Source organism: Magnolia sinica, chromosome 19 (genome assembly GCF_029962835.1).
Source record: "Magnolia sinica isolate HGM2019 chromosome 19, MsV1, whole genome shotgun sequence".
In the NCBI taxonomy this organism is placed as follows: Eukaryota; Viridiplantae; Streptophyta; class Magnoliopsida; order Magnoliales; family Magnoliaceae; genus Magnolia; species Magnolia sinica.
This window is the reverse complement of record NC_080591.1, coordinates 48,603,895-48,615,285: the sequence shown is the minus strand read 5'-3', so window position 1 is coordinate 48,615,285 and position 11,391 is coordinate 48,603,895.

Genomic DNA, 11,391 nt, shown 5'->3' with positions numbered 1-11,391 from the left:
AGGAAGAAAATGTGTGGACTTAGTTAACCGGTTGACGATGACCCAAACTGCATCATGATTATTACGTGTCCGTGGCAATCCCATAATGAAATCCATGGATATGTGCTCCCACTTCCACTCAGAAATCGGTAGTGGCTATAACATCCCCGACGGCTTCTGATGCTCTGCTTTCACCTGTTGACATGTGAGACATTTAGCTACAAAATCAGCGATCTCCCTCTTCATATTATTCCACCAATATTGCCTACACATATCATGATACATCTTCGTACCTCCAGGGTGGATTGTGAATTTAGTGCGGTGTGCCTCGTCCATAATTTCCTTCTTTAATTCAGCCACATTTGGTATACATAATCTTCCTTGGAACCTTAATCCATCATCAGTACCAACTTTCCATTCTGACTTACCACCTTTTTCAGCTCCTATTACCTTAGCTTGTATCCATGAATCTTGTTGTTGAACTTCTATAACCTTACTAATTAAGGAAGGTTGAGTGGCTAGGTTCAAGAGACGAGCTACAGATGCTTGCGGATTCAATTGGATGTCAAAATCCTTCACTATATCTAACATTTTCCATCGCTGAATCATGAGGTGAGCGGTTACTCCGTGTGGCTTACGACTTAAGGCATCTGCTACTACATTGGCTTTACCTGGATGATATTGAAGGGTGAAGTCATAGTCCTTCAAGAATTCCATCCACCGACGCTGCCTCATATTTAATTCTTTCTGAGAGAAAAGATATTTCAGACTCTTATGGTCTGAAAATAGCTCAACTTCTCCCCATATAGATAATGCCTCCAAACTTTGAGAGCAAAAACCACGGCTGCCAACTCCAAGTCATGAGTAGGGTAATTCTGCTCATGCACTTTCAGTTGCCTAGAGGCGTAAGCTACAACATTACCTTGTTGCATAAGGACGCAACCTAAACCTCTATATGAAGTATCACTGAAGATTACAAACTTTTCACCACTTGAAGGAATGGTGAGGATAGGCGTTGTTGTCAACCTAATCTTTAACTCTGAAAATGCCTGATCACAAGTATCATCCCAAATGAATTTTACACCCTTCCTGGTCAATTGAGTTAACAGTGCCGCAATTCGAGAGAAGTCTTTGATAAATCTTCGATAATACCCTGCTAAACCAAGAAAACTACGTATTTCGGTCACACTCGTGGCTTGTTCCCACTTTAATACTGCTTCTACCTTCAATGGGTCTACTGATACACCCTTCTTTGAAACTATATGGCCCAAAAATTTCACTTCCTCCTTCCAAAAGTCACACTTTTCAAATTTAGCATATAATCGGTGTTCCTTCAGGGTTTGAAGAGTGACTCTAAGATGTTGCTCATGTTCTTCCTGGGTCTTTGAATATATAAGAATATCATCTATGAATACTATGACAAAACAATCTAGGTGTGGCTTAAATACTCTGTTCATCAGGTCCATAAATACTGTTGGTGCATTTGTTAGTCCAAACGGCATCACGAGAAACTCGTAGTGGCCATAACGAGTCCTAAAGGCCGTCTTTGGTATGTCTACTTCTTTAATTCTAAGCTGGTGATATCCTGACCGCAAATCTATTTTGGAGAAAAACTTGGCTTCTTTCAACTGATCGAAAAGATCATCTATCCTAGGAAGTGGGTATTTGTTTTTAATGGTAACCTTGTTTAGTTGGCGATAATCAATACATAACCTCATCGAGCCATCTTTCTTCCTTACAAATAAGACTGGTGCACCCCACGGTGATGTACTCGGCCGAATGAAACCCTGCTCCAATAACTTTTGAATCTGCTCCTTCAGTTCCTTCAACTCTACTGGTGCCATATGATACGGTGCCATGGAGATTGGTGAGACTCCGGGCATAAGATCTATACCAAATTCGATCTCCCTTCTTGGAGGCAACCCTGGTATGTCTTGAAATACATTGGAAAACTCACATACGATTGGAATTTGATCGATACCTACTTCATGTGGTTCTTCCTCCAAAAGTGCTAAGAAATCGCATAACGGTCCATTCTTTTGCTTTCCAAGAAACTGGAGTCTCGGTCGCCTAGGAATAGAGAATGCCACGGTCTTCTCAAAACAATCCAAATTTGCATGGAACGAAGCTAACCAATTCATTCCCAGAATAACATCGAACTCCTGCATGTCTAATATGATAAGGTCGGCTAACAATACGGAATCTCCAACCATGACAGGGCAAGATCTACATATCTGATTTAACACTACGGAGCTTCCTATTGGTGTAGCAATTACTAAATTCTTATCTAGGAGTTCAGGAGATAAACCCAATGTATGCATGAAAAGAGTCAAAATAAAAGAATGTGTAGCTCCTGAATCAAATAAAACTTGAGTGGACGAGGAATAGATAATTATGGTACCTTCCACCACTGCTCCATTAGCATTTGCGTCTGATGGTACTATAGTAAACACATGACCCTGGGCTGGTTGTCGAGAAGCCTAACCTTCCTGCCTCGGCTGGTAGTGTTGTTGTTGTGGGCGTTGCTGCTGCTGAGGGGGTCTTTGTTGTGAATTTCTCTGATACTGTTCCGGTACTTGATGATATGAGGGTCTCTGGTACTGCGGTTGATGTGCTTGAAACTGTGGCTGAGGTCTCGGGTGCATCTGTGGGGGCGCCTGATAATGTGGTTGCTGAGGTGGTTGTTTACAAAAACGCGCAGAGTGACCCTCCATTCCGCAGTTATAACATTTACCTGTAAATCGGTTCATTGGCTGAGCAGGAGTTGAGGTATTTGTTACCATCGTCTTTAGTTTCTTAGAAGCATCACCCTATGTTTGAGATGTATTCAATGCAGCCCTAGCATTGCTCTTCGCTTCTCTCTTTTGGTTATGACTTTTCCAGAATTCTTCGTTGTCTCGCTCTATCATTAGAGCCCGTTCTACTACATCGGCATACAATCTAAGCTTAAGTGGAGTCAACTTGTTACGAATTGACCCTCTCAGACCTCGCTCAAACTTCTTAGCTTTGCGAGCTTCATCCTGAATCATAAATGGGGCAAAATGGGATAATTCAGTAAATTTAGACTCATACTGGCCTACAGTCATCTCCCCCTGTTCTAAGCTTATGAATTCCTCTGCTTTTTGCTCCTGTACACACTCAGGAAAGTATTTCTCATTGAACTTCTCACAAAACATATCCCATGTCCATGCAGTATCTTCTTCAATTGTTCTAGCAATTGTCTCCCACCAGTGGTCGGCCTCTCCCTCTAACATGAAAAACGCAAGTGTAACCTTCTACTCCTCATCACATCCTAAAACAGTGAATATCTTCTCTATTTGCTTTTTTCACTTTTCTGCCTCCATAGGGTCCGATAAACCCTCAAAAGTAGGCGGCTTCAATCTCTTAAATTTCTCTATTAAGCCCCCAATGCCATCCTGCACAACTTGGGCGGCTCCTCTATTATCACGACGAATGTGTTGTCCAAGAATGGTTGCCATGTCACCTAAAGCACGAAAGGCCCCATCCAGTGATTGGCCACTTTCGGTGGTCCCCGGTGTGGCTGCCACCGGACTAGCTCGACCTCTACCTCTATTTTCACGCCGGCTCCCAAACATGTTCTAAATCAAACAATAAGCTTTAGATTTCACATAAGGATGGATCACTAAAAGACAATACTACAAGTTAAGTTTTGATCACAACAACACTCGCAGGGGATATATCCTAATTTTCAAAGTGACTAAGTTTTCAAGTAAAACCCTAGGTCCTCAATGATTCTAAACATGAGCTCTGATACCAATCTGTCACGCCCCGAAATCCGGCACCTGGGTATATCCGACCCCGATTCCGTACCCGCAGGCATGACTTATGTCTTGTATGTTTACATTTCATATTCCACGCATATATTGACAAAATAACCTCATTCATAAAATATAACAATCCAAAAATTTAATAATTAAACCTTTATTTAAAGAAAACTGTCCATGTTCTGACTATTCAAGATTATCATCAAACACATATCATCGTAATGTTGTTATACTAAATGTTCATTACACTTATTTAGAAAATGGTAAAGAAACAAAATAAATAAAAGAAAATCTCTTTAAGCTCCTCCATGTGATCCTGATCCTGAAATTTTAAAATCCCAACAGGGTAAGCTGCGAAGCCTAGTGAGTAATCTCAACACAGGTTTCAAAATAACCTCATATAACATGAATAAAAGTATTAAAAGATACAATATCTATTTAGGTAAAACAACAAATGAGGAGATCTAATAAACACAAAATTTCAATGTAAATTCAAAGAAACATGAATGAATGAAATCAACATATGATATACTCCATAATAAAAGGTGTGGTTTATTCTTTTTAACACCAGGGCCAGTTTACACTGGTTGGCCAACACCCACGCCAATACAACACCTAGCCTGACAATGGGAACCTCTTGCATGACATGCTCACCCATCCAAAGGGCACTTGGTGAGGGACCCATTTGTACGTTAGCTGGTCAGACTACTACCCTACCGAACCTCACAGTGGGAACCTTTTGTAATCCTGACATGCTCACCCACTCAAAGGGTACGGTAGAGGTTCCAAAAGGTACCAATTGGGTTTCTGGGACTTTCCACCCAAGGGTCTTGATTGCCCCACCTATTTACGCTTTAGGGATTTTCAACCTAGAGGACTTGATCGCCTCACCTATTTTCTGGTGTTTCATAACTATTTTAATGATGCATGATTTTAATATTGCATAAGTCAAATATTTCTAAATATCTTCAATGACTACTATTCTTTGGTCAATCCATAATACTTGATGTACATGATTTAGTAACTAAAAACAAAATTTTCAATCAATGTAAATTGTATGTAGATAATTTTTCATTAAAATTAAAATAAACATTCAACATAATCTATTAGATCATGGTTAAAATACAATGAAAAAAATAAACATGCAACGTGATTTATTAAATCTTGATTAAAAGATAAGCATGCAACATGATTTACACGATTTAAGATCTATATAAAAATATATATAAACTCAAGATTTTGCAATAACTTTTAACAAAACAAAATCTAAATGCAAATAAAGAAAATAATTTAAGATAGGGTTAACAATAAGACTATAAAACTTCCATGAAATCATATTAAAGCAATGACAACAAAAATAATAATTTAAACAACATTTTAAGAAGCAGGGTAAGTAATTACGTCAAATTAAAAAGTACATCCAAGATGGCAATTTTGTATTATAAGTACAACTGAATTAACAAATAAAATGAATTAAATTAAATTATATAGAGTTTTCATAAATATCAAGTGAGAGAAAACTCACTTTTTCTTAAAAAGAAGTATTTTCTTTTCTTTTTCTTTTTCTTTTCTTTTCTTCCTCTCTCTTCCTTTTTCTCTCTCCTCTTTTCTTTCTTCCCTTTTCTCTCTCTTCTCTCTCTCCCTCTCTTTCCAACGTGAATGTCCAGCAATACCTCTCTCTCTCTCTCTCTCTCTCTCTCTCTCTCTCTCTCTCTCTCTCTCTCTCTCTCTCTCCTCACTCTTCTCACATCACAGCACCTCACCTCACCTCACGTTTCACCACATCCCACTTCTCTTCCTTTGCTCCTTATTTATAAGGATAGCATCTCACGTGTGCTATTAATGTCTTTTAAAGTTTAAGTTTTCTTTCGTTTTTTTCTTTCTTTCTTTCTTTCTTTTGGTTTACACCACGTGCACAAATCTAAATACTTCACATGCATTTATACTTCCGTTTTGCAATTCTTTTCATAACGTTTCCTTTTTTTTTTCTTTTGGAACATGGGCTGGTTAAATGCACACATTCACCATGCATCTTATGTGCACCACATGCATGTGCCACATGTATGTGTAAGCTATGATGCATGCATGGCTACTTGTGTGTGCGTGAGAGGTATGTATGTGATGTGTTTGGTGTATTTGTGAAGTATTCATTGGGGCATAAGTGTATGATGTAGATGGATGGACGGATTAATGTGTGCATAGATAGACGGATAGATATATGTAAATGAGTTATTGTACGATCGATGGCTAGACTCTAAGGTATAGTTGTGGATGGATGGGTAGGATTGTGGGTGGCCATATGACCGATATTATGGGTGGTCAGTTCAGATGCAAAGCAAGTGTTCCAATGATTTTCAACATATGGATGGTTAGATGGTTGTATCGTTGGGTGGATGGTTACATATATGGTTGAATTTATTAGTTAATGAATAGTTGGATTAGATATGTCCAAATCAATGGTTAAGATTGAACCAGTTGATCTTATAGATCGTCGGTCATATCGGACTAATTGGGTATGTCGATCAATGGTTAAAATTTGACGGTTAAGATTTATTTGGGTTATTACACATTCACCAATTGATCTGAAATGTAAATACAACCATTCACCACATAAAACAGAGAATTATATTGGTTTGGTGTGTCAACAACTGTTCTAAAATAGCCACACCTACTCCACTTCCAAAATTACTCACCACATAATCTTGGATTACACTATGAAAAAGGTTTTCTCAGGTTCACCTTAAAACCTGATACAGTTGTGATTTTAATGGGCTATCACAATCAAACCCCTTAGTAAGATTTTCAAGATATCTCAGACAAAACCTACATAGAGATTTTCTACTATCTCAGAAAAAACTAAATAAAGAATTGAAGGTATATTTGTCTTCACCATAGAAGAAGTTGTAGCCAAAGAACCGCTATCTTGAATGTTGATTATTCAATGTTTAGTCACATAGAAAAGGTCCAGGGTTCTATTGATTTTAATTAAATTCAAATCAATGCCCACTTGAGTTAATTCTCTTAAATCTCAAAAGAAGAGTAGTATTCACTCTCTTTAGAATCAAAATGAAAGAATCTGAGATTAAGGGAATTAAACAAAAGCTATAAATAAAATTTATAAATACTGTTCAATAGCTTGCTAATTACTGGAGTTTCTCTCTTTTTTGCAGAAGAATTTTAATAATAATAATTGATATTTTGGATTGAGAGAGAACCTTAATTTATAAGCAAAGAAGTTGAATCTTCAACTGGCCCGAGACAGTCTTCGACTAGCTCGAGTGGGTTGGATTCTGTTCAACGGATTTTAGATTTGTAGGGGATAAGATTTATCCAAACTTCGACTAGTCCGAGGACCAGCTCGACCAGTCAAAGAGCTCTATTCAACTAGTCGAATTTGGTCTTCGACTGGTCGAAGATCCCAAAATTTGAACCGATTAATTTGCAGGACTTTGAGTCAAATTTTCTTGGGCTAGTCGAAGATCAGTCTTCGACTAGTCGAATAAAAAATTTGACTGGTTGAATTTTCAACCATAAACAGTTTTGCTTTGACTTGAACTTAGACTGGCCGAAAAAACTCAGACTAGTCATACCAAACCTTAGGCTGGTCGAATTCCAAGCGAACATAAGTGTAAAAGCCTAATTTAAATAATTTTTGAAAGCACCTAAACCTAAGGTCTTTCTAGGGTTTTATACTACCTGAGATATGTGAAATATCTGAACTTCTTTGTCTTGAACTTGATCACTGATTTCATCTTAAATTTTGAGCTTGATCTTGTACTTGAATATCAGTTGATCTTTAGCTTGATCTTCTTTTGAGAATGTACCAGACTTGAGCTTGATCTTCTCTTGATCTTGAGCTTGATCTTTTCTTGAGAATGTACCAGACTTGAGTTTGATCTTCTCTTGATCTCGAGCTTGATCGTGAACTGGTCTTGAAGATTTCTTGACAAGTCGTTTTGATCATATGAAATTTAACAACTAAGGAGTGCTTTAATCATTTTAACACTTACAATCTCCCCCTTTGTCAATTTCGTGAAAAAATACATATTATTACAAAAGAGAATAATGAAGTCTTGTAATCTTGTTGTAGAATATTTTTGAAGTTTTCAAAATGTTACTTCTCCCCCTTAATTAGTACTTCCCCTATAGCATTTCATGGCATAAAACATTCCATAGCATATAGCATTCTTAAATCAACTACATGACATGCAAACTACATGACATGTGGCAACAATTTTTAGCAAATTTTCCTATGCATACATCCATCAAGCAACTCTCCCCCTTTTGTCACAAGTTGACAAAGCAAGAATGAACTAACTTGATAGATAATGAATATGAAGAAGAAGTATATAGCTAAGTAGGAATTTAGCATAAGTAATAAGCAATGAAATTGTAAATGTCAGGAAAAGTAAATGACAATAAAGAGTTTAGAAGTTTAAGGAAATCATCTAAGCACCATCAAAAGTAAAGTTTAAAGATTACATATCCATAAAAATTAGTTCCATAAAAAGATAACTAATCTCAATCTGATCCAGACGAGGAAGGAGCAGGCATTGATGGGTCAAGTTGATTCAAACTCTGACTGATGCAATGAAAGTACTTCATGTACTTCATTGAAGACTTATGGCTTTGAACTAAATTTTCCTGCAAGACATGCAGTGCTTCAACTTTCTCCTCCAGAGATTTGAGACGATCATCTACTTGAGAGGGCTGATAATCTAGATTTAATGGATCATTGGAGTCATTTAATTCAGCAAAAATATCATCCATGAAAGTGTCTTTATCATGCCCCAAACTCAGAAATCAGGTTCACAAAATTTTCGATCGTCGAGTCTGGCACTGTCAGCCTCCGTAGTACCCCATTCTTAGCTCCCAGCACCCATACGCCAGATTCCGATCCTGAGATCCTACAACGAGGATTTTCAGCATACATTTATCTCATAAGAAGCATAACTATAAGCATAACCCATATACAAACAATAACATCATCACATATCCACTATAATCAAAAGCTTTGAGTACAAGGCATAAAGGGAAGCTATAATATATAAATATCAAAAGAAAACTCCAAAAGCTCAGCCACACGCTCCTACCTCAGCTCAACTGTGCCTTAACGTTACCTACACACATCTATCATATATAAGCTTATAGAAAGCTTAGAGGGTAGTGTAAGTGTATGCGCAGTATAAGCGTGCTCAAAATGTAATGTTAGAGTAAGCAGAAATACTGTCATGTCCACGAGTCATACAATATCAGAGTATGCAGAAATACTGACAATTTCATGAGTCATACAATATCAGAGTATGCAGAAATACTGACAATTCCATGAGTCATATAATATCAGAGCATGCAATGCAGATCAGCTATGCCATGTGAAGTCATGGTAAACCAAATGCCATGTACTGGGGATGCAATGCAATATGTGATACGAAAGAAATGACTATGCTAGAGTGAAAAGTCAGGATGATAGTACGTAGTATTGCAGGCTATGGGGTCCATCATAAGGGACTTCTATCCAAACCAGTCCCATACCTAAATTTAGATAGCAAGACTCAATGTGGTAAACTCCTGATCTCAGGGTGGTCGCGTGCCCCAACCGAAATCCTGGCCATTGTGAAGGTACACATAACAAATTAGTTGCGCACCACCAGCCCAAGTGGATAGTGAATAAATGGATGAATGAGTAAAATACTAAGTATACAACTCCTGCTCAGTAAGTTCCCATATCAGTACCGTACTTATCTGGGATCATCACCGGGGTCTAGTACACTCCACACTGGATGCCGCCTCCCTAGCCGCGCACCCAAGTGAGTGAAAGAGACCTCCCTACTGCCTACCAATATCATCCTGGCTCGTTGATAGCGGACCTACTCATGAGCTGGTCAAACTCAGCCTAGCTTATAGCCCCCTCACTCGGGCAAATAAGGCCACACCCCCTTCTAACCAACCACAACACAATGAGAGATGTAGCCTAATGATGTACGGCCCTTATGCGCTCATGTATATCCACTCGGTCTAGACGTTGGAGTGTTCTCAGGTACCATGACGGTTTAGGAATTTTCACACAGGGACATCTATCGCACCCCATATAAAAAAAGGATTTTTGATGTCCTATGTGGCCATTCACGATATGCCTATGGAGGCCACGACCCTGATGTCGCTACGACGTATGGTGTTCATATCATAAAATGCGAAATGCATGAGTCATACTATCTAATCATGCATCAAACCTGCGCATACCGCACGCTTATGTGAGGTGACTCCGTCTCTGAGGGAGTCCCGTAAACAATCAGCTCAATGACATATGCTATGCTCAATCACTCATCATAACAAGCATGCAGATGATACGTATGGGCATGTATCATGAAGTATATTGTGCATGATCATAATCACATACATCATGGTGGGCTTGTATAAGGTGGCCCATGGCCTATATAATAAATGGGTGGTGTGCACATAATCACACACACATGGTGGACCTCACACATCACAACTGAGCCTCACCTATACAATGGGCCTCACGCATATAATGGGTCTCACACAAGGGCCTCATACATCACGATCGACCTCACACGAGGGCCTCATACAATCACAATGGGCCTCATACACATCAAAATGGGCCTCACATAAGGGTCTTATAATCACAAGGGGCCTAATCGCATGGGCCTCATACAACCACAATGGGCCTTATACAATCACAATGAGCCTCATACAATTACGATGGGCCTCATATAATCACAATGAACCTCATAGAATCGCAATGGGCTCATATAATCACAATGAGCCTCATACAATCACAATGAGCCTCATATACAATGGGCCTCATACAATTATGATGTACCTCATATAATCATAATGAACCTCATACAATCGCAATGGGCCTCGTATAATCATAATGGGCCTCTTATAATCATGATGAACCTCATACAATCGCAATGGGCCTTATATAATCAAAATGGGCCTACATGGTCACAATGGGCCTCATATAATCACAATGAACCTTATATAATCACAATGGGCCTCATATAATCACAATGGGACTCACATGGTGACAATGGCTCATGATGGGCCTCATATAATCACAATGGCTTGTATCATAATGTTATATTAGCACTTACTCATAGTCGACATCGATAATCGGCTTGTACAAAAGGCAAGGTCCATAGATGGACAACAGATCCATAACATGAGGGTCAATCCTCAACTGTGGATATACCAAATCAGATTGTGAGGCCCGTATCCTAGCCCGTACCATTTCGTAGGTTCCCACGGTCCTCCTAGTTGAATTTCGACGACCCGTTTGCGCTCGATCCTGAGTCATGTCCCATATATCAGAGTCGGCTTGACTCGAAACTTATACCCTAGTAATCGCGCCATCGCCATGGTTCCAACGCCACGTCTTGTGCATCAATGCGACGCTTAAATCATAAGTTGTGGCCCGCGCATTGTAATGACTATAGACTACATGTTGCGAGACCCACTTATTGCAATGGCATGATTTTCTAAGCCATCATGGGGTGATGTGCTAGGTAATCACTTCCTATCCTTTTTCCCAAAAGTCAATACCCTCGCTTACCAAGCGATTAATGATGGCCTTACATCATTAATTTAAGTCATGACCTTTTCC